Source organism: Lactuca serriola, chromosome 7 (assembly GCF_051521515.1).
Source record: "Lactuca serriola cultivar US96UC23 chromosome 7, Lser_US96UC23_V15, whole genome shotgun sequence".
Lineage (NCBI taxonomy): Eukaryota > Viridiplantae > Streptophyta > Magnoliopsida > Asterales > Asteraceae > Lactuca > Lactuca serriola.
In genome coordinates, this window is record NC_136414.1 from 68,850,344 (window position 1) to 68,870,804 (window position 20,461).

The window sequence follows — 20,461 nt, forward strand, 5'->3', positions numbered from 1 at the left end:
GCGGGTGGATTGGGAGTTAGTGCAACAGACTTGTCCTTGAGGTTTCTCTCAGCAGTCCTTAGGAGCCCTTGGAGTTTGCTTAGGGTGACCTCTCCCTTGTTCATGTGGTAGGTCATCCTAAATTGGTTGTAGCATGAGGGCAAGGAGTGAAGAACAATGTCTATAGCCAAATCTTCCCCAAAGTTGACATTCAACTTGCAAAGACGATCAACATACCTTTGCATCTTTTGCAAGTGCACGGTTAGAGACTCTCCACTTCCCATTTTAGCAATAATCATATTCATTATGATCTCATAGCGCTCTTGCCTCGCGCCTTGTTGGTATCTCTCCATCAAGTCTAGATGCATCTCATAAGGATACATGTCCTCATAGGACTTTTGGAATTCGGAGTTCATCGTGGCTAGCATGATGCAATGGACTTTCGTTGCATCACGCTCATGGGTCTCAAAGACAGCCATTTATTCGGGAGTAGCAATTTCTGGATTGATTTTCTCGAGCTTCTAATTGAGAACATACTCTTTGTCCTCGTAACGCACGATCGTGCAAATGTATCTTATCCATTCGCTAAAGTTCGATCCGTCAAAAGTCACTTTTTGACAAAGGCTCATTAGTGTGAATGAGCTAGCAGCAGCGTTGTTCACGTTAGACATCTACAAATAGAAAGGAACAAAGTTTGATTAGAGTTAAGTCCCTAATTAACACCCAAAAAGAAAGAAAAATCTCGATATGCCCCTCTAGTTTGTGACTGGGATGCCGAGGATCACAAAGCGGGTGTGAATAACCATGCAAATCTACATGGTGCCTTCATTGTTACAGTCATCTATTCGATGTACCGGTAAACCACACACGCTCCATCGAACTATGACAAACAATGAATCACCCTTTGCCACCTTTGCCACCTTTGCTTAGAACCAATTAGTGTGCTGGTTAACCACACACGCTCCACTAATATCTTAACAAGGGTGCAAAGTGTAATTTCATGGGATTGCATCAATTCACTTTTCCTAAAGTAACTAAGATTGGGAATTTTATGAAATACATTTAGTTACTTTATATAGATTCATTATACTTATCAATAAGGTGAGGATTTCCCTATCCTACCCGCTCGGCTAACGACCCTCCACCAGTCAAGCAAGCGGTGGGTGTGAGTGTACACCCATTAAGCGTCATTTTATAGGCAGCAACCTTATACCCATCTTATAGACTGGCTTCGTGAATGAGGCCTACTAACGGTAAGACTAGCACTTTTAAATCATATATATATATATATATATATATATATATATATATATATATATATATATATATATATATATATATATATATATATATTAAGCTTGTAATAATATAATAGTATAGTGTTGAATTTTAAACTTGTAAAATTCTAGGGTTTGAAATTTAAATTATTCAAATTAAACTTTTAATCACAAAACTTAAATTTTAAAACTTGAGGACAAGTTTTAAACTTTTTCAAAACATAAGGATCAAATAGCAAATAATACAAATCAACTAATTAGATTATTTAAATTTGATCTAATCAATATTACTTGCAAGACAATCCACCAATTTAATTCAAATAATCAATTAGTATCATATAAGGAAATTATTATTCAATTAAATGGTAAATATCTTTTGTTTGGTCAAGAATATACTCCAATATATCATAAAATTCGGATTTTAATGACCCAAAACAATTAAGACAAGTATCCTCAAGCAAAACAGCAAGAAATCCCGGTATTGACTCTTTTTGGCGCTAGAACTAGCCGAGTTCCTCTGTGAACTTGCCGAGTTGGAGCTACTCACCGAGTCCACATTGGAACTCGCGGAGTTCACCAGTCAGAAGCATAAAAATCGAATTTTTCAAGCAACAAGCAATTAACCAAAGCATCAATTCAATAGAAATCAATCAAAGCTCCGATACCACTAATGGGTTTGAGCCATAAGAACTTTCCTATGTGCACATACAAACCCTAATGCTTGGATCTAGGTTTCTCTAATTGAACATGCAATGTATCCAAGGCTTACAATTCTAGATCTAGTGTAAACAATTGAATCATATCATATGAAATCAGATCTAAAAGAATACCTTGAGTTGCTTGCTTGAAACTTCTTGTTCTTGGAGCTTAGAGTCATAATTGTCACTCCTCTAATGGCTTACAAACACCAACTAGCAAGAGGATGATCTTGAGAGAGAGAGAGGAGGTGAGAAATCGGCTCTAGGGTTCTTCCTTGCAAGAGTATTGCCGATTTCCCTCACCCAAGGGGTCTATTTATACTATGAGATACTAGGGTTACACCCTTAACCCTAATTGAATAACTTAGGCCCTAAGCAATCCAAAGGTCCTCCTAGATATGAGGCTTGGACGATTTTAAGGTATCCTAACCCTAAAATCCGTCCACCTTAATATTCATAAGGATACATAGCCCAAAATACAACTATCACACATTTGACAGTTTATGCCCCTTTATTCAATTAACCTCTTTAAGTCACCAAATTAATCTCAATAAATATATGACTTATATCAATCAAATAACATTATTATTCCTTTAATATATTACTCTCATAATATATTAACAATAATATCTCTTCTCTCTTTACAAATCATCCTGTCAAGTTGCTATGGTGAAGGCAACCCAAAAGGACCATGCACAATCGGGTCAACTACTTACCAAATATAGTTACAGCCTTAGACACTAATCCAACAGTTATGTGTTATGTGTTCCGGACTCCGGTCCGATGTCGGGAAAGCCCAATGCAGTATATGTGATTATGTTATATGTTATGTGTTACGGGGTAAGCCCAATGTATGTTAGTCATTATGCCATGTATTATGTATTTCGGGGCAAGCCCGATGTATGCTAGTTTATGTGTTTTATGTTGTTGTTCCGGGCTTCGGTCCAATGTCGGGGCAAGCCCGATGCAGATATGTGATTACGTTATGTGTTTATGATATATGTTATGTTGTGTATATGTCGGGGTAAGCCCGATGCCCGATGTGTTCGAATGTCGGGGTGAGCCTGATACCAGGTAAGCCGATGTCGGGATTTATCCCGATGCAGTTGGGAAGAGTCTCAGAGTTATGTTATTTTTTATATGTGCTTTGTATGGCTTCGGTCCGATGTCGGGATTTATCCCGATGCAGTTGGGAAGAGCTCACTAAGCTTCGTGCTTACAGCTTCAGGTGCTTCAGTTTTCAAAAGAGGAGCTCGGGAAGATATGCAGTGCACACACCATTTGTCCAGCCTGGGATGTTTATCTCTGATATATTTGACAGATGTTATGCTATTCTTGAGATACACAGTTTATGATTTTTATATGGTGAAAGAAAATTATGGTTTTATTAATGAGTTAAAAATGAAATTTTTGGCTTGTATTTTTAGGATCTTTCAAATTTCAACATGAGCTAACCAGTTAATCACCACTGACAGTGAAAGATGGGGGAGTAATTGACATTACCGGTGATTGCCACGGTGACCGACACCAAAGACAAATAGTTCACAAATTCACACGGACAAGAATACAACATGACCTTAAAAATACAAAAGTGACCCTTTAAAAGTTGAGTAAGTTTTAGTTTGGTGTCTGTTGTTGACATTCATCTGCAGTTTTAGTCTAACTTTTTAACTTTTGACATTGTTTGTTCATGTGGTTTCCAAAAGTTGCACGTATGGTCTCCATTGTTATCGTCAATTTCCATATGTTAAGTACAAATAAAATGACATTTATATCTTGTGAGTTTTATGATATTTTGAGATTTCTACTAACTTAAGGGACTATTCTATAAAATTTAGAAAAGTGCCCTAAAGCCCTTTCAAATCAACGAGAAAACAATTTCACGTGTTTATGCTCTTGGTTGGTGGCTACAATGATGTCTCTCCTTTGTAGCTCCATATATAAATTTTCAATCTATTATAACTTTACATCATATATAATCTTGATTTTATGTTGATAGATCAAATGCTTGATTATGCTCTTCAACGGGTTGTCAACAAAGTAGTTCCAACTCGCAAAACAAAGGCTTCTTTGCTAGTTAAAGTATTAAAAACATTGGCTTTAAAGGTAATTAATATCCTAGCCAATGAATTGAGTTGCACTTATGAACTAAAGAGTTAGTTTTGCTATGAAGCTCAAAGAAACAACCATGTTGATGTACTTTTTCGACAATCCTGATGGGTTTTATGCATAAGAACAATCCTATGTGCTCATAAAAACCCTAATGCTTGGATCTAGGTTTCTCTATTGTACATGCAATGAATCCAAGACTTATAAACCCTAATCTAGCATACATATATCAAAACTAACATATAGAATCATATCTAGATGTTTACCTCTTCAATGGAAGCTTGATTCTTATTTCTTTGAGCTTAGAGTCACAATTGTAACTCCTCTAATGGATTACAAACCCCACAAGCAAGAAGGCAATATGATAGAGGATAAGAGATACTAAAATCAGCCCTAGGGCTCTCTTGGAATCAAGTGTAGCCGATTTTCATACCCTAAGGGTCATATTTATACTGTAGACTGCTAGGGTTTCAGTCTAAACCCTAATGGACAGCTTAGCCACCAAGCAACCCAAGGAACCTTCTGGAATAAGGCCTTGGACGAAAATATGATGGATCCCCATCATAATTTCGTTCCCCCTTTAGTCCATTAGGTTTCCCAACCCAAAACTCAACTATCATAGATTTGACAGTTTATGCCCCTTTATTTAGTTAATCTCTTTTAGTCATCAAATTAATTCCTAATTAATTTATGACCAATGCTAATTAAATAAATATGATTTCTCCTTTAATATATTATTCTTATAATATATCAATAAACCGTAATATTCTCTCTCTCTCTCTCTCTCTATTTCTCTCTCCTTAAATTACCTTGTCAAGTTGCTTTGGTGAAGGCAACCCAAAAGGACCATGCACAACCGGGTCAAGTACATACCAAATATAGTTATGGGCTTAGACACTAATCCAACAATCTCCCACTTGGATAAGTCTAATAACTATATCTCACATATCACTTCAGGATCCGATTTACAATCGTAGCTCTTACATGTCGCTGTCAACTCTGATCAGTAACTCGTCCTTCAAATAAGGGATCATATAATCCTCTATTCTAGATATCATGCTGACAATATTTATTGTCCAGCACTTGTTTCTCGATCTCCGATTTGTTCGACATAGAATCTAGTTGAACACATCAACTCCGTTCTGACCGGGCCCGACACATAACTCAAACCAAATCACAAGTGGCCAAGATATCACCTTTATTCTCATAGAATAAAAGGAACAGATTAACTTCGAATCATATTCATCTATTGTTTACTAATTAAATCATGCACAACAATTTGTTTTATAACATCAAGTTACTAATGCGTTTACACATCATCAATGCATAACCAATCAGTAAACAATAACCATATCTCTAAGTTTTAAGACTATACGATATTATCGCTTTGCGATCACTTTAGGTAAAGCACCATGAAGTGATACCAGCAAACGCGGGTTTATTCCAATGCTCAAACCATATTCATAAGCACTCATGAACTTTGCAGCAAACCTTTGCTATGCCCAAAACCTTTTAGACAATCTACAAACAATTCATGATAGTCTTCATTCACACGTACTTCCAAAATATGAACGACTGTGGACCGTTCGAATAATCTTATTATTCAGGAAGTCAAAACATGAAAAATAGAAACAATAGATAAATAACCAACACAAGATAGTAGCTTTACTCATAAATAACACAAATTTATTTATTCATCAAAATGTTAAGTTTAAAATATATATTACACGTTTCTTATCTATCTAATCCAAACTTATATCATCCTTCAGCCCAATGCTCCTAGCGTGCTGCAAGTGCTTGACCCTACTCAGTCCCTTCGTAAGGGGATCTGCCGGGTTTTCTTCTGATGATACCCTCTTCACAACGAGGAGTCCCTCTTCTACCCGATGTCTGATAAAGTGGTATTTTCTGTCAATATGTCGAGATCTACCATGATCTCTTGGTTCCTTGGTTAAGGAAACCGCTCCTTCATTATCACAGAAAATTTCCATCGGCTCCTTTATGGATGGGATAACTCCAAGGTCTCCAATGAAGTTCTTCAACCATATAGCCTCCTTTGACGCTTCACTTGCCGCAATGTACTCTGATTCACACGTTGAATCAACTATGGTTTCATGCTTGGAACTTTTCCAAGTCACTTCTACTCCATTTAGGGTAAAGACCTAGCCTGACTACGATCGGTATCTATCCCGATCCGTCTGAAAACTAGCGTCGCTATACCCTCAAGTCATCACTCCCACCGAGGACTAGAAACCATTCCTTGGTCCTTCGTAAGTACTTAAGGATATTCTTAACTGTAATCCAATGAGCTCTACCAGAATTCCCTTGATATCTGCTGACCATGCTTAAAGTGAAGGCCACATCAGGGCGAGTACAAGTCATAGTGTACATGATAGAGCCTACTGCGGAAGCGTAATGTACTCGACTAATATCAGCTATCTCTGCCTTTGTACTCGGGCTTTGAGTCTTACTCAACTTGGTATTGCTTTGGATTGGCAACTCCCCTTTCTTGGAATTTTCCATACTAAAACACTTTAGTACCTTATCCAAGTATGTATCCTGACTGAGTCCTATCAGTCTCTTTTCCCTGTTTCTTACTATCCCTAATCCCGGAATATAAGCAGCCTCTCCAAGGTCCTTCATAGCAAAACATTTCCCAAGCCAGGACTTGACCTCCTGCAAGGTTGGGACATCGTTTCCTATGAGCAGTATGTCATCAACATACAATACGAGGAAGCTCACTATACTCCCACTGGGTTTGATATATACACAAGATTCATCTTCGCTTCGCAGAAAACCAAACTCTTTAACTTTCTCATCAAAACAAAGATTCCATCTGCTAGATGCTTGCTTCAATCCATAAATTGATTTCTCAAGCTTACACACTCTATTTGGATGCTTCGCATCGAAAAAACCCTCTGGCTGATTGTTGTACACATCCTCAGCCAACTTCCCATTAAGGAAAGCGGTTTTCACGTCCATCTGCCAGATTTTATAATCATGAAACACAGCTATTGCAAGCATTACCCTAATAGACTTTATCTTCGCAACTGGTGAGAAGGTCTCATCATAGTCAATTCAGGGAGTTTGAGTAAAGCCCTTCACAACCAGTCACGCTTTATAAGTATGCACTTTCCCATCCATGTCCGTCTTCTTTTTGAAGATCCACTTGCACCCGATTGTCTTACGACTCGGTACATTATCAACCAAATTCCAAACTTGGTTATCGTACATGGACTGAATCTCGATGTCCATTGCATCTTTCCATTTAGCAGACACCGAGCCTGCCATGGCTTCTTTGTAGCTGCTAGGTTCGTCCAAATTTATTAGTGTTTCATCACTAATAAACTTATCCCCTTCAGTAGTAATATGAAAACCATAAAAGTGGGGTTGAACACTAGCCCTACAAGAACGTCGAAGAGGTAAGGACTCGTCAACGGGCTCAACAGGAGTTTCCTCCTCCGGTTGAGTGCTAGTGTTAGAGGTTCCTTCATCTCTTTGCTCTTAAATCTCTTCAAGATCAATTTGCCTCCCACTGTCCTCTAGGCTTATCAATTCCCTTTCTCGGAAAACTCCTCTTCTAGCAACGAAGACAACATTGTCACTTCGTCTATAGAAAAGATAGCCAAAAGACTTCTATGGGTAGCCGATGAAATAACACTTCTCACTACGAGGTTCGAGCTTGTCATGAGTCTTTTGTCTTACGAAAGCCTCGAAATCCCAAACCTTAATATGTGCCAACGAGGGAGCTTTCCCTGTCCACATCTCGTGAGGATTCTTGGTAACTTCTTGGTGGGAACTAAGTTAAGGATGTGCGACAGTCTCTAAGGCATACCCCCAGAAAGCTATTGGTAACGAAGCCCGACTCATTATAGAATGAAACATGTCCAACAAGGTCCGATTACGTCTCTCAGCCACACTATTCAATTGTGGCATTCTCGAAGGCGTCAATTGCGAAACAATTCCACATTCTTTTAGATAGTCGTGAAACTCAAGACTTAGGTACTCTCCTCCTCGGTCTGACTAAAGCATCTTGATTCTCCTGCCAAGCTAATTCTCCACTTCATTCTTAAACTCTTTGAACTTTTCAAAGGTTTCTGACTTTTGCTTGATTAAGTAGATATATACATCTCTGCTATAATCATCCGTAAAAGCATAAAGCATCCGTTGTGGTGGATCTAAAGGGCCCACACACATCGGTGTGTATGAGATCCAATAGACCCTCACCCTTTTCAAAAGTGCTAGTAAAGGGTGACTTGGTCATCTTCCCAAGTAAACAAGATCCACACGTGTCATCATCCTTAAGGTCGAATGACTCCAACACTCCATCCTTTTGGAGTTGGGATATGTGTTTCTTATTGACATGGCCAAGGCGACAATGCCACAAGCATGCCTTGTCTAGGCTAGTAGACGAATCAATATTCAATACATCATTTCCTAAATTATCAACAACCATCACAGATTCATAAATCCCATTACAAGGTAATGCATTGAAATAACAGACACCATTCAAATAAACATTAATAGAACCATTACTATTATCAAAAGAATATCTGAAACCTTGTCTAAACAATCAATGAAATCAAATAATGTTTCTTGCCAGATCTGGCGAATCACAACAATTTTCTAAATCTAACCCTAACCCATTACTCAGCACTAAAGAATAAACTCCGACTCTGGTCGCATGCGACGATCTTCTATTTCCCATAATCAAGTTTATCTTCCCATGTTCCATCTCCCTACTTCTTCTTAGGCCCTGCAAATCAGAACAAATGTGGTAACCACACCCTGTATCAAGAACCCATGAAGTAGCAAATGATGAGTTATTAGATTTAATAGAATACATACCTGCGAAGGTGGGCTTAATCTTCCCATCCTTTATGTCTTGCAGATACTTAGGTCATCTTCGTTTCCAATGGACCTTCTGGTTCAGTAATAGCACTCTGCTTCTTTGGGGTCGGAATAGGGTTTGACCGAACCAACTTTGGTTCCACTAGAAGAGGAACAATCTTGGGTCTTACCCTTATGGTGGCCCTTACATGGAGCCTTCCTCTTCTTTCCCTTTCCTTTGACCAATTGCCAACACGGGAGTAGCCACAGCAGGGGATGGTGCAACAGATTTGTCTTTGAGGTTGCTCTCAGTAGTCCTCAGCAGTCCTTGGAGCTTACTCAAGGAGACCTCTTCCATATTCATGTGGTAGGTCATTTTGAACTGGTTGTAGCATGAAGGCAAGGAGTGGAGGATTATGTCGATAACCAAATCCTCATCAAACTTAACATTAAGTTTAATAAGACAATCAACATACCTCTGCATTTTCTATAAATGAGAGATTAGGGATTCTCCACTCCCCATCGTAGCGGTGATCATGTTAGTAATGATCTCATAGCGATCTTGCCTCGCGCTTTAGTGGTACCTGTACAGCAAATCTTGATGCATTTCATACAGATACATGTCCTCATAGGACTTTTGGAGTTCGAGGTTCATGGTGGCCAGCATGATGCAATGAACTTTCATAGCATCACGCTTGTGGGCCTCAAAGGTGGCCAACTCTTCAGGAGTAGTAACATCTGGGATGATCTTCTCAAGCTTTTCATCGAGGACATATTATTTGTCCTCATAGCGAGTGATCATGCGAATGTACATCATCCACTCGTTGAAGTTTGACCCATCAAATGTCACCTTTTGACATAGGTTCATCAACGAGAATGGCCCAGAAGCGTTGTTGTTATTGTTAGCAGACATCTGAAAAAGAAAAGGAACAAAGTTTGATTAGAAATGAGTCCCTAATTAAACACCCAAATGAAAAATTAGGGCTAGGACCTAACAACATTATTTACAACTTAGAAAGGGATGTCGTACTCTAAAAGTAAATAATTTGAAGGTAAGTGAATGACGATTCACTAATTCTCACCATGAAAAACAAAAAAGAGATTAAGTTTTAAACGTATTGAAAACTCCTAGATCTTTGAGATTCATTGAACTTTTCCATGGCATGTTTAAATCTCAATATGCACTTCAAATTTGCGACTGGGATGCGCAGGCTCGCAAACAAGTTGTGAATAACCATGCGAATCAACATGGTGTGCTCAATGTCTCTATCACCTAATCAATGTGACGGTTAGCCACGCACGCTCCATTGATCTATGATAAACATTGAGCCACCCTTTGCCACCAATGTCAATCCCAAATTAGTGTGCCAGTTAACCACGCATGCTCCACTAACGTTTGACAAGGGTACAAAGTGTAATTCCATGGAATAACATCATTTTCACATTTTTCCCTAATGTAACTAATATTGGGAATTTGTAAAAAACATGTTAGTTACTTTGCAATGTTCATTATACTTATAATGAGGTATTAAGTGCCTTATCCTATCCGTTCGGCTAACGACCCTCCACCAATGAAGCAAGCGGTGGGTGTGAGTGTACACCCATTAAGCGTCATTTTATAGGCAGCAACCTTATACCCACCATATAGTTCGGCTTCGTAAATGAGGCCTACTAGCGATAAGACTAGCTTTAATCTTATATAAATAAATATATATATATATATATATATATATATATATATGTATATATATATATATATATCTTATAATAATATAATAGTATAGGGTTGAATTTTAAACTTGTAAAACTCTAAGGGTTTGAAATTTAAATTACTTAAAATTAAACTTTTAATCATAAAATTTAAATTTCAAAACTTGAGGACAAGTTTTGAACTTTTCAGAACAAAATGGATCAAATAACAAATAATTTAAATTAAACAATTAATTTCATAATTATCTATATTTGACTTAATCCAATTTTAGTTACAAGATAATTACCAAATAATTTAAATAATCCATATTTATCACATAAACAAACTATTATTCAAAAGATTTGAAAATATCTATTGTTTTGGCAGGGATAATCATTCAATTACAATGAAATTCGGATTTTATCTTCAAAAAACGATTTAGGCATTAATCCCATGACAAAACAGCAACAAAATCCCGAAATATCCTCTGTCTGACAGCTAAACTCGTCGAGTTCCTCATGGAACTCGTCGAGTTCATCAAATAGTTAGCACAAAAAAACGATTTTCAGCAATCAAACACTTAAAGCATCACATACAATTGAAACCAATCATGTCTCTGATACCACTGATAGGTTTTATGCATAAGAACAATCATATGTGCTCATACAAACCGTAATGCTTCGATCTAGGTTTCTCTATTTTACATGCAATGAATCCAAGACTTATAAACCCTAATCTAGCATACATATATCAAAACTAACATATAGAATCAGATCTAGATGTTTACCTCTTCAATGAAAGCTTGATTCTTCTTTCTTGGAGCTTAGAGTCACAATTGTAACTCCTCTAATGGCTTACAAACCCCACAAGCAAGAAGGCAATATGAGAGAGGGTAAGAGATGCTAAAATCGGCCCTAGGGTTCTCTTGGAACCAAGTGTAGCCGATTTTCATAGCCTAGGGGTCATATTTATATTGTAGACTGCTAGGGTTTCAGTCTAAACCCTAATGGATAGCTTAGCCACCAAGCAGCCCAAGGAACCTTTTGGAATAAGGCCTTGGACAAAAATATGATGGATCCCCATCATAATTTCATTCTCCCTTTAGTCCATTAGGTTTCCCAGCCCAAAACTCAACTATCATATATTTGACAGTTTATGCCCCTTTATTTAATTAATCTCTTTTAGTCACCAAATTAATTCCTAATTAATTTATGACCAATACTAATTAAATAAATATGATTTCTCCTTTAATATATTATTCTTATAATATATTAATAAACCATAATATTCTTGCTCTCCTTAAATTACCTTGTCAAGTTGCTTTGGTGAAGGCAACCCAAAAGGACCATGCACAACCGGGTTCAGTACATACCAAATATAGTTACGCGCTTAGACACTAATCCAACAAATCAATCAAAGAGATCCAAGCTCAAGACATTAAGTAGATGTTTGATCGTTACTAGAAAAAAAAGTTGATGAGAAACAACAAACATAGACAAACAAGAGCAAGTAAATATATTTTTAATATGAAAAAAAATGTGTATGTGTGTTATTATAGAGAGATCCAAGCTCAAGATGATATTCGGTACATGTTTAATCCTAACCTTTATATATATATATATATATATATATATATATATATATATATATATATATATATATATATATAAGGTTAGGATTAAATGTGAATTCTAAATATTGTGTGAATGTGTGACCAAATTATGATCATTGAATTAAAAAAAAATTAATGACTATGATTTTAGGGTGCATTGTATTAATGTAGAATAACAATTACTATATAATTACAATCAATTAATTCTAAAGTTATTAAAGAGTAATTATGACATTTTATTAAATGAGATAAAAGAGAAGTAAATATATTTTAGGAAACTAAGTCAAATATATTAACAAAATCTATATTATTATTTTTAAAACCAAATCACAAAAAATCACGTATTGAAAAATGTGCAATATTTTTTACACAATAATCACAAAAAACGAAATAGATTTCATTCTCTAAAAATTACTTAGATTGATAACATATTTTTTTCTATAATAATTAGACGATTTCACTATTAGTTTTAAAAACTATTACAAAATGTTTTTATACAATGTTCAGGAAGTATAAAATTTAAGAATCGGACGGTTTGATTATTTAAAAATCAAGAATTACTTGAAACTTATTTTATTTTTTAAGAATCACATTTCATTCTTTAAGAATGCATTGACTAATAAATATTTGTGAATTACTGTCATAAAACTAGTGAGATATGTGAAAAAAAAATAATTCTTTAACAACGATCCATTAATATTTTATAACATATTTTTGTTAAAGTATTTGTAATATTCTTTTTACATAGATTCGCTAAAACTATAGACCAACTCAAAATTCTTGAAGAATAGGAAAATATTATTTTTATAAATAAAAATATGTTACAGTATATAACATAATCTTGAAGAATATGCAATAAACTAATATATTCTTTATATAAATTCTGAAAGAATGAGCATTCGATTCGGCACTATATCTGAGTTTTAGTCACCAACTTTCTTGATACATATATTAAAGAATTCAATTTAAACTACTTACCAAAATTATAGGAGTGAAGTTAAATGAAATGACTTACAATAATTATAAGATTATAAGTGAAAATGCATTTATTGATTTATATGTTACTTAGTATCATACCTTTTTTAAATGATTGGTCAAAAATTGGTTATACAATCACACAATATATAGTATTTATATATGAACCTAACTCTTTCTCTCTCTATATACATATATATAGCAACTTTCTTCAAATATTTTATCAGATATCTTATCCAACACAAAATATAACAGTGTAAATGGTTATTTTTCATTAGTTGGCACATTACAAGCATAATCAAACAACATGGTTTCAGTTAGACCGGACTAGTTTGGTAGAAATAAGTGGATCATGGACTAAATCTATAGAGGCTTATTGGATCAAGGTTTGGTTCTGGGGTCAGGTGCGGGTTTTCTAGTTCTTCTACCCATTAGGTTGGTACAACATTAGTTGCACATTGTATAAGTCGTTGAAGCCTACCAAAAGTTAGTTTGCTTAAGCTAAAGTTAGTTTATATATTATGATGCTTAAAACGAATACATTTTTGGGTTTGATTGTTTGTTTTATATTTAAAATACATTTTTTTGTTTGATTATTTATTTTAGATAAAAAAAATAATGATTACTTATACCATTTGTTTGAACTTTAAATCAAGTTAATTAATGACATTATCATTTTACAGCTTTGGTATCCCAACTTCAGAGGATTGTAAGTCATTAAATATGAAACCAAAAAGGATAAAATTATAGATTAAAATCAAGTACAAACTATAAACTACATACTGGAAAAAATCGTAGGTTAATCTGACTTCAAATGAATGACATATGCTTGTTTGAAACTTTTCACATAACACAAAATACAATAATAATAATAATAATAATAATAATAATAATAAAGCTGAAATTTTCCAATTTTGGTATCCCGACTTCGGGGGACTATAAGTAATTGAATATGAAACCAAAAACGCCAAAAATATAATATAATCAAATGCAAACTCTAAACTACACTGGAAAAACTGTACACAATACGACTTTGAACAAATGAGATATGTATGTTTGAAAATTTTCACATAATACACAAAAAAAAAAAAAAAAAAAAAAAAAAAAAAAAAACCTGAAAAACTTAAACTTTTCAGCTTTAATATCCCGACTTCGGAGGACTGCATTGAATATGAAACCAAAATTGATGACGTTATACTCTAAAATCGAGTATAAATTTTAAACTACATATTGGAAAAATCACATCTAACTTCAACTTCAAATGAGTAAGATATACATGTTTGAAAATTTTTACAAAATACAAGATTTGCAAAAGAGTTTATCTTTTAAATTCCATATCCAAACTAGTTTTGTACTCGAAACCGGCCGGACCACCCCGGTTTTATACCCGGACTTTACTCACATGCTACAAAGAACCAAGACCAACCCTAATCTAATTAGCCGGTTCATGTCCGATTCCCGATCTGAAGGTCCAAATATCCACCCATATGTACGTCTGTAGATTAGCTATAAGAACCAACCATATGAGAAAATAAAGTCATATTGATTGTCAAAGTAACCAAATGGAAAGTTGGACCAAAGTTGTCATCTCCAATATACCACATCTCCAATATACCACAAGGGTCATTTATATAATTTACTCGCTCTTTTATTATAACATTATACTTTTAGTTTTTCTTATTAGACAAAATTACAAAAATGGTCCCTGTAGTTTGCCAAAAATAATAAAGTTAGTCCCTGCTAATTATTTTTGATGCAAATGGCCCCTGTGGTTTGCAAAACTTGCATAGATGGCCCTTTTTACTAACGTCGTTACTATTCTACCGTTAGGGACTGAATCTATAAGGACATTTTCGTCTTTTCAAGTATAAAAGGACTGAATTCGTGACATTTACTAAACCACAGGGACCATTTTTGAAATTTCTTTGAAAAAAAGAATTAAATTGCTAGTGAGAGGACTTGAACTCATGACCTCCACCCCTAAAATTATCAAAGCTTTAACCAATTGAGTTGAATGCTCTCTTGGTTTATTCTTTCCTAAAACTAATTTATATATTAACAAAATTGTTAAAACATAAAAAATAAAAAAAAATTATAAAAAAAAACATTTTTTTACATAATTTTTTTTTAAATAAAACAAAATGTATTTTAGTCGTACTATAAAAAAATAGTTTTTACAAACAAATTGTATGTATTTTTATGTATTTATTTTACGTAAAATATACATTTTTTTTTCTTTAAAAAATACGTTTTCGTATAAATAATACGTTTTTGTAAAAAATATTTTTTTATATCTTTGAAATAGTAATAATTAACACTACTCATGACATAAAAAATATATAAATTCTTTTGGGTCGCTAGTTCTAACCGTTTTTTCGGTTATATGTATTAAAAACAAATTAACAACGATTTTGTTATGTATCTAAACAATTTATACGGTTTTTTTTTTATGTCAAGAGTAGTGTTAATAATTGTTATTTCAAAAAGATATATTACTATGTCTTTCCATCTTCATTTTAACCATATGATTTAAAACTTGCAATTAAGATGAAATACATATTTTAAAAAACATAAAAAAAAAACCGTATAAATTGTTTAGATACATATAACCGAATACGTATATATCTTATCTAAAATACGTATTGTTCTAAATCGTATTTAAAATAACATAAAAAAACCGTATAAATTGTTTAGATACATATAATCGAATACATATATATATTATTTAAAATATGTATGGTTCTAAATCGTATTTAAAAACATAAAAAACCGTATAAATTGTTTAGATACGTTTAACCGAATACGTATATATCTTATTTAAAATATGTATGGTTCTAAATCGTATTTAAAAAACATAAAAAACTGTATAAATTGTTTAGATACATAACAAACATATTTAGTTAAAACACATATAACTGAATATGTATATATCTTATTTAAGATACGTATGGTTTTTTATATGTATTTAAAAAAACATAAAAAAAAACATATTGGTTACATATCTTATTTAAAATACATATTTCATCTTAATCAAAAGTTCTAAATCGTATGGTTAAAATGAATATGGAAAGACACAGTGATATATCTTTTTGAAATAACAATTATTAACACTACTTTTAACATAAAAAAAAACCGTATAAATTGTTTAGATACATAACAAAATCGTTGTTAATTTGTATTTAATACATATAACCGAAAAAACGGTTAGAATTAACGACCCAAAAGAATTTATACATTTTTTATGTCATGAGTAGTGCTAATTATTACTAATTCAAATACATAAAAAAACATTTTTTACAAAAACGTATTTTTTAAAGATAAAAGATATATACTTTACGTAAAGTAAATACATAAAAATACATACAATTTGTTTGTAAAAAAATTATTTTTTATAGTACGACTAAAATACATTTTGTTTTATTAAAAAAAATTATGTAAAAAAATGCTTTTTATAATTTATTTATTGTTTATCTTTCATCAATTTTGTTAATATATAAATTACTTTTAGGAAAGAATAAACCAAGAGAGCATTCAATTCAATTGGTTAAGGCTTTGGTAATTTAAGGGGTAGAGGTCATGAGTTCGAGCCCTCTCCCTAGCAATTTAATTCTATTTTTCAAAGAATTTCAAAAATGGTCCCTGTGGTTTAGTAAATGTCATAAAGTCAGTCCCTTTATACTTGAAAAGACGAAAATGCCCTTACAGATTCAGTCCCTAACGGCAAAATAGTAACGACGTTAGTAAAAAGGGTGATCTATGCAAGTTTTGCAAACCACAGGGACCATTTGTATCATAAAATATTAGCAGGGACTGACTTAGTTACTTTTGTCAAACCACAGGGACCATTTTTGTAATTTTTTCTTCTTATTATATAATACTTGTACATTAATTACTACTACGGTATTTACTCATCCTTTTATTATACAACTAGGCGAATGCCCGCACGTTGCGCAGAAGCATTTATATAACTGAAATCTTTACATGTTTTTTTTTTAAATATAACAATAATGTTATTGTTAAATTTGATATAATAATTCATATACTAAGGAGATATAATATATTGATTATTTTGAAGAGTAACTTAAACAAATGGTCCCTATGTGTTTGGGGTGATTTGCGCGCTTAGTCCCTAACTTATCTTTTTAACTTGGAAGGTCCCTACTATTTGTTTTTGTTACACGCTTTTCCCATACTATTTGTTTTGTTACGTGTTTGGTCTCTAGCTTACCTAAAAAGATTATTATTTAAATAAGGAAAAATTATGGGGTAGGTAAGGTAAGGTGAATAGGTGAGGTTAGGGTGTGTTTATTTAAATAATTTAGAAAAAGAAGGAAAAAATAGTGTTTTTAGGTAAGACAGGACTAAGTGCGTAACAAAAACAAATAGTAGGAACCTTCCGAGTGAAAAAAATAAGTCAGAGACCAAACACACAAATTACTCTAAATCATAGGGACCATTCATGTAATTTACTCTATTTTGAATTATATGATAATATATACATCTATTAAAACTGCATAATCTCAATCTTTTGAAGACCTCTACTCGCAGGTTATTCATGAATAAAATAAAATATAATATATAGTTTAATGTTATTTATAGTTGTAGTTATTATTAATTAATTTTTTAAAATTTATTTGCTTAACATTTTAATTTCTATCACTGTAATTATTTAAAACATCAAACAATTTTTTTTAAAGGTAACAATATAATCATATATATAGAGTTATTTTTAACTATTGTTATTGTAAGTTATTTTAAGCTAATTATTTAAAAAAAATTTAACGATTATAAAAATATCTTTAGGAAATATTTTAGTTAAATTGATATTACAATTTAATTTTTGCATTTAGCACAATTGATCATTTTTAACTATTCACAAAATATTCTTTTAGTTTTTCAAGTGGAACTGAAATTTATATTGAAGTTGACCCTGTAATGTTATATTTAAATTAACAATTTAAGTATTTTGTCAAAACTGTTCAAAAGTTGTAGCTTTAAATTGATAATGATTTACATACAACAACATATTAAATCTAATAAATTAAATATAATATGTTAAAAGTTAAAGACATAACTTTATAAGTAGAAGTAAAAATATTATTTTAATACTGAATTTAGTTTATTTATGATTACACTTTAGGTTTGATGCTTATTTAACCTTATTAACCAACTTATAATCATGATTAGAGACACACTACAATTTATGATTTTTAACTATTTACAAAATATTCTTTAGGTTGTTTAAGTTGAACTAAAATTTATATTTAAGTTGATTATGTAAGATTATATTTAAATTAACAATTATAGTATTTTATACAAATTGTTCAAAAGTTATAGCTTTAAAATGATAAGGGTTTACATATAACAACATATTAGACATAATAAATTAAGTATAATATGTTAAAAGTTAAAAACATAACTTTATAAGAAAATATATTCTTTTAATATTGAAATTTAGTTTATATATGATTACACTTTAGGTTATATTTATTTAACCTTATTAACTAACTTATAATCATTATTAGAAAGAAATTGAAAAGTCATGGGAGTTTCAAATGAATGTGGTGAAAGGAAAAATGAATGAGAGTTTCAAATGGATGTGGTGAAAGAAAAAATGCTAGCTTTATAAGTATACTAGACGAATGCCCGCGCGTTGCGCAGAAACATCTATATAGTTGAAGTCTTTACAAATATGTCTTTTTAAATATAATAATAACGTTGTTGTTAAATTTGATATAGTAATTTATATACTAAATTGATATAAGATATTGATTATTTTGAATTATATGATAATATATGTATCTATTATAACTTCATAATCTCAATCGTTTGAATGACTTCTACCCGCAAGTCACACATGAATAAAATTAAATATAATATATGGTTTAATGTTATTTATAGTTGTTGGTATTGTTAATTAATTTTTTAAAATTTATTTGCTTAATGTTTTAATTTCTATCATTATAATTTTTTAAAACATCAAACATTATTTTTTGATTTTAAAGGTAACAATATAATCATTTATATAGAGTTATTTTTAGCTATTTTTATTGTAAGTTATTTTAAAATACTTATTTGGAAATTTTAACGATTATAAAAATATCTTTAGGAAATATTTTAGTTAAATTGAGATTAAAATTTAGTTTTTGTATTTATCATTACAATTTATCACTTTTAACCATTTACAAAATATTTTTTGGTTTTTTAAGTGGAACTGAAATTTATATTTAAGTTGACATTGTAATGCGCAGAAACACCTATAAAGTTTAAGCCTTTACAAATATATGTTTTTTTTTAAATATAACAATAACGTTGTTGTTAAATTCGACATAATAATTCGTATACTAAATTGGTATAATATATTGATTATTTTTAATTATATGATAATATATACATCTATTATAACTTCATAATCTCAACCGTTTGAATGATTTCTATCCATGAGTTACACATGAATAAAATCAAATATAATATATGATTTCATGTTATTTATAGTTGTTGTTTTTGTTAAGTAATTTTTTAAAAATTGTTTGCTTAATATTTTAATTTATAGATTATTTAAAATATCAAACATTATATTTTGATTTTAAAGGTAACAATATAATCATTTATATAGAGTTATTTTTAACTATTGTTATTGTAAATTGTTTTAAGCTACTTATTTGAAAATATTTAACGATTATAAAAAGATATTTAGGAAATATATTAGTTAAATTGATATTACAATTTAGTTTTTGCATTTATCACTTTTAACTATTTACAAAACATTCTTTGGTTTTTTTAGCGGAACTGAAATTTATATTTAAGTTAACACTGTAATGTTATATTTAAATTAACAATTTAAGTATTTTGTCAAAACTGTTCAAAAGATGTAGCTTTAAACTGATAATAGTTTACATACAACAACATTTAAATATAATAAATTAAGTATAATATGTTAAAATTTAAACATATAACTTTATAAATAAAAGTAAGAATATTATTTTAAAATTGAAATTTAGTCTATTTATATTACACTTTAGGTTTGACATTTATTTAACCTTCTTAACCAACTTATAATCATTATTAGAAATACACTACAATTTATCACTTTTGACTATTTATAAAATATTCTTTGGATTGTTTAAGTTAAACTAAAATTTATATTTAAGTTGACCCTGTAATGTTATATTTTAATTAATAATTTAAATATCTTATACAAATTGTTCCAAAATTATACATTTACAATGATAGAGGTTACATCCAACAATATATTAAAATTAATAAATTAAGTATAATATGTTAAAAGTTA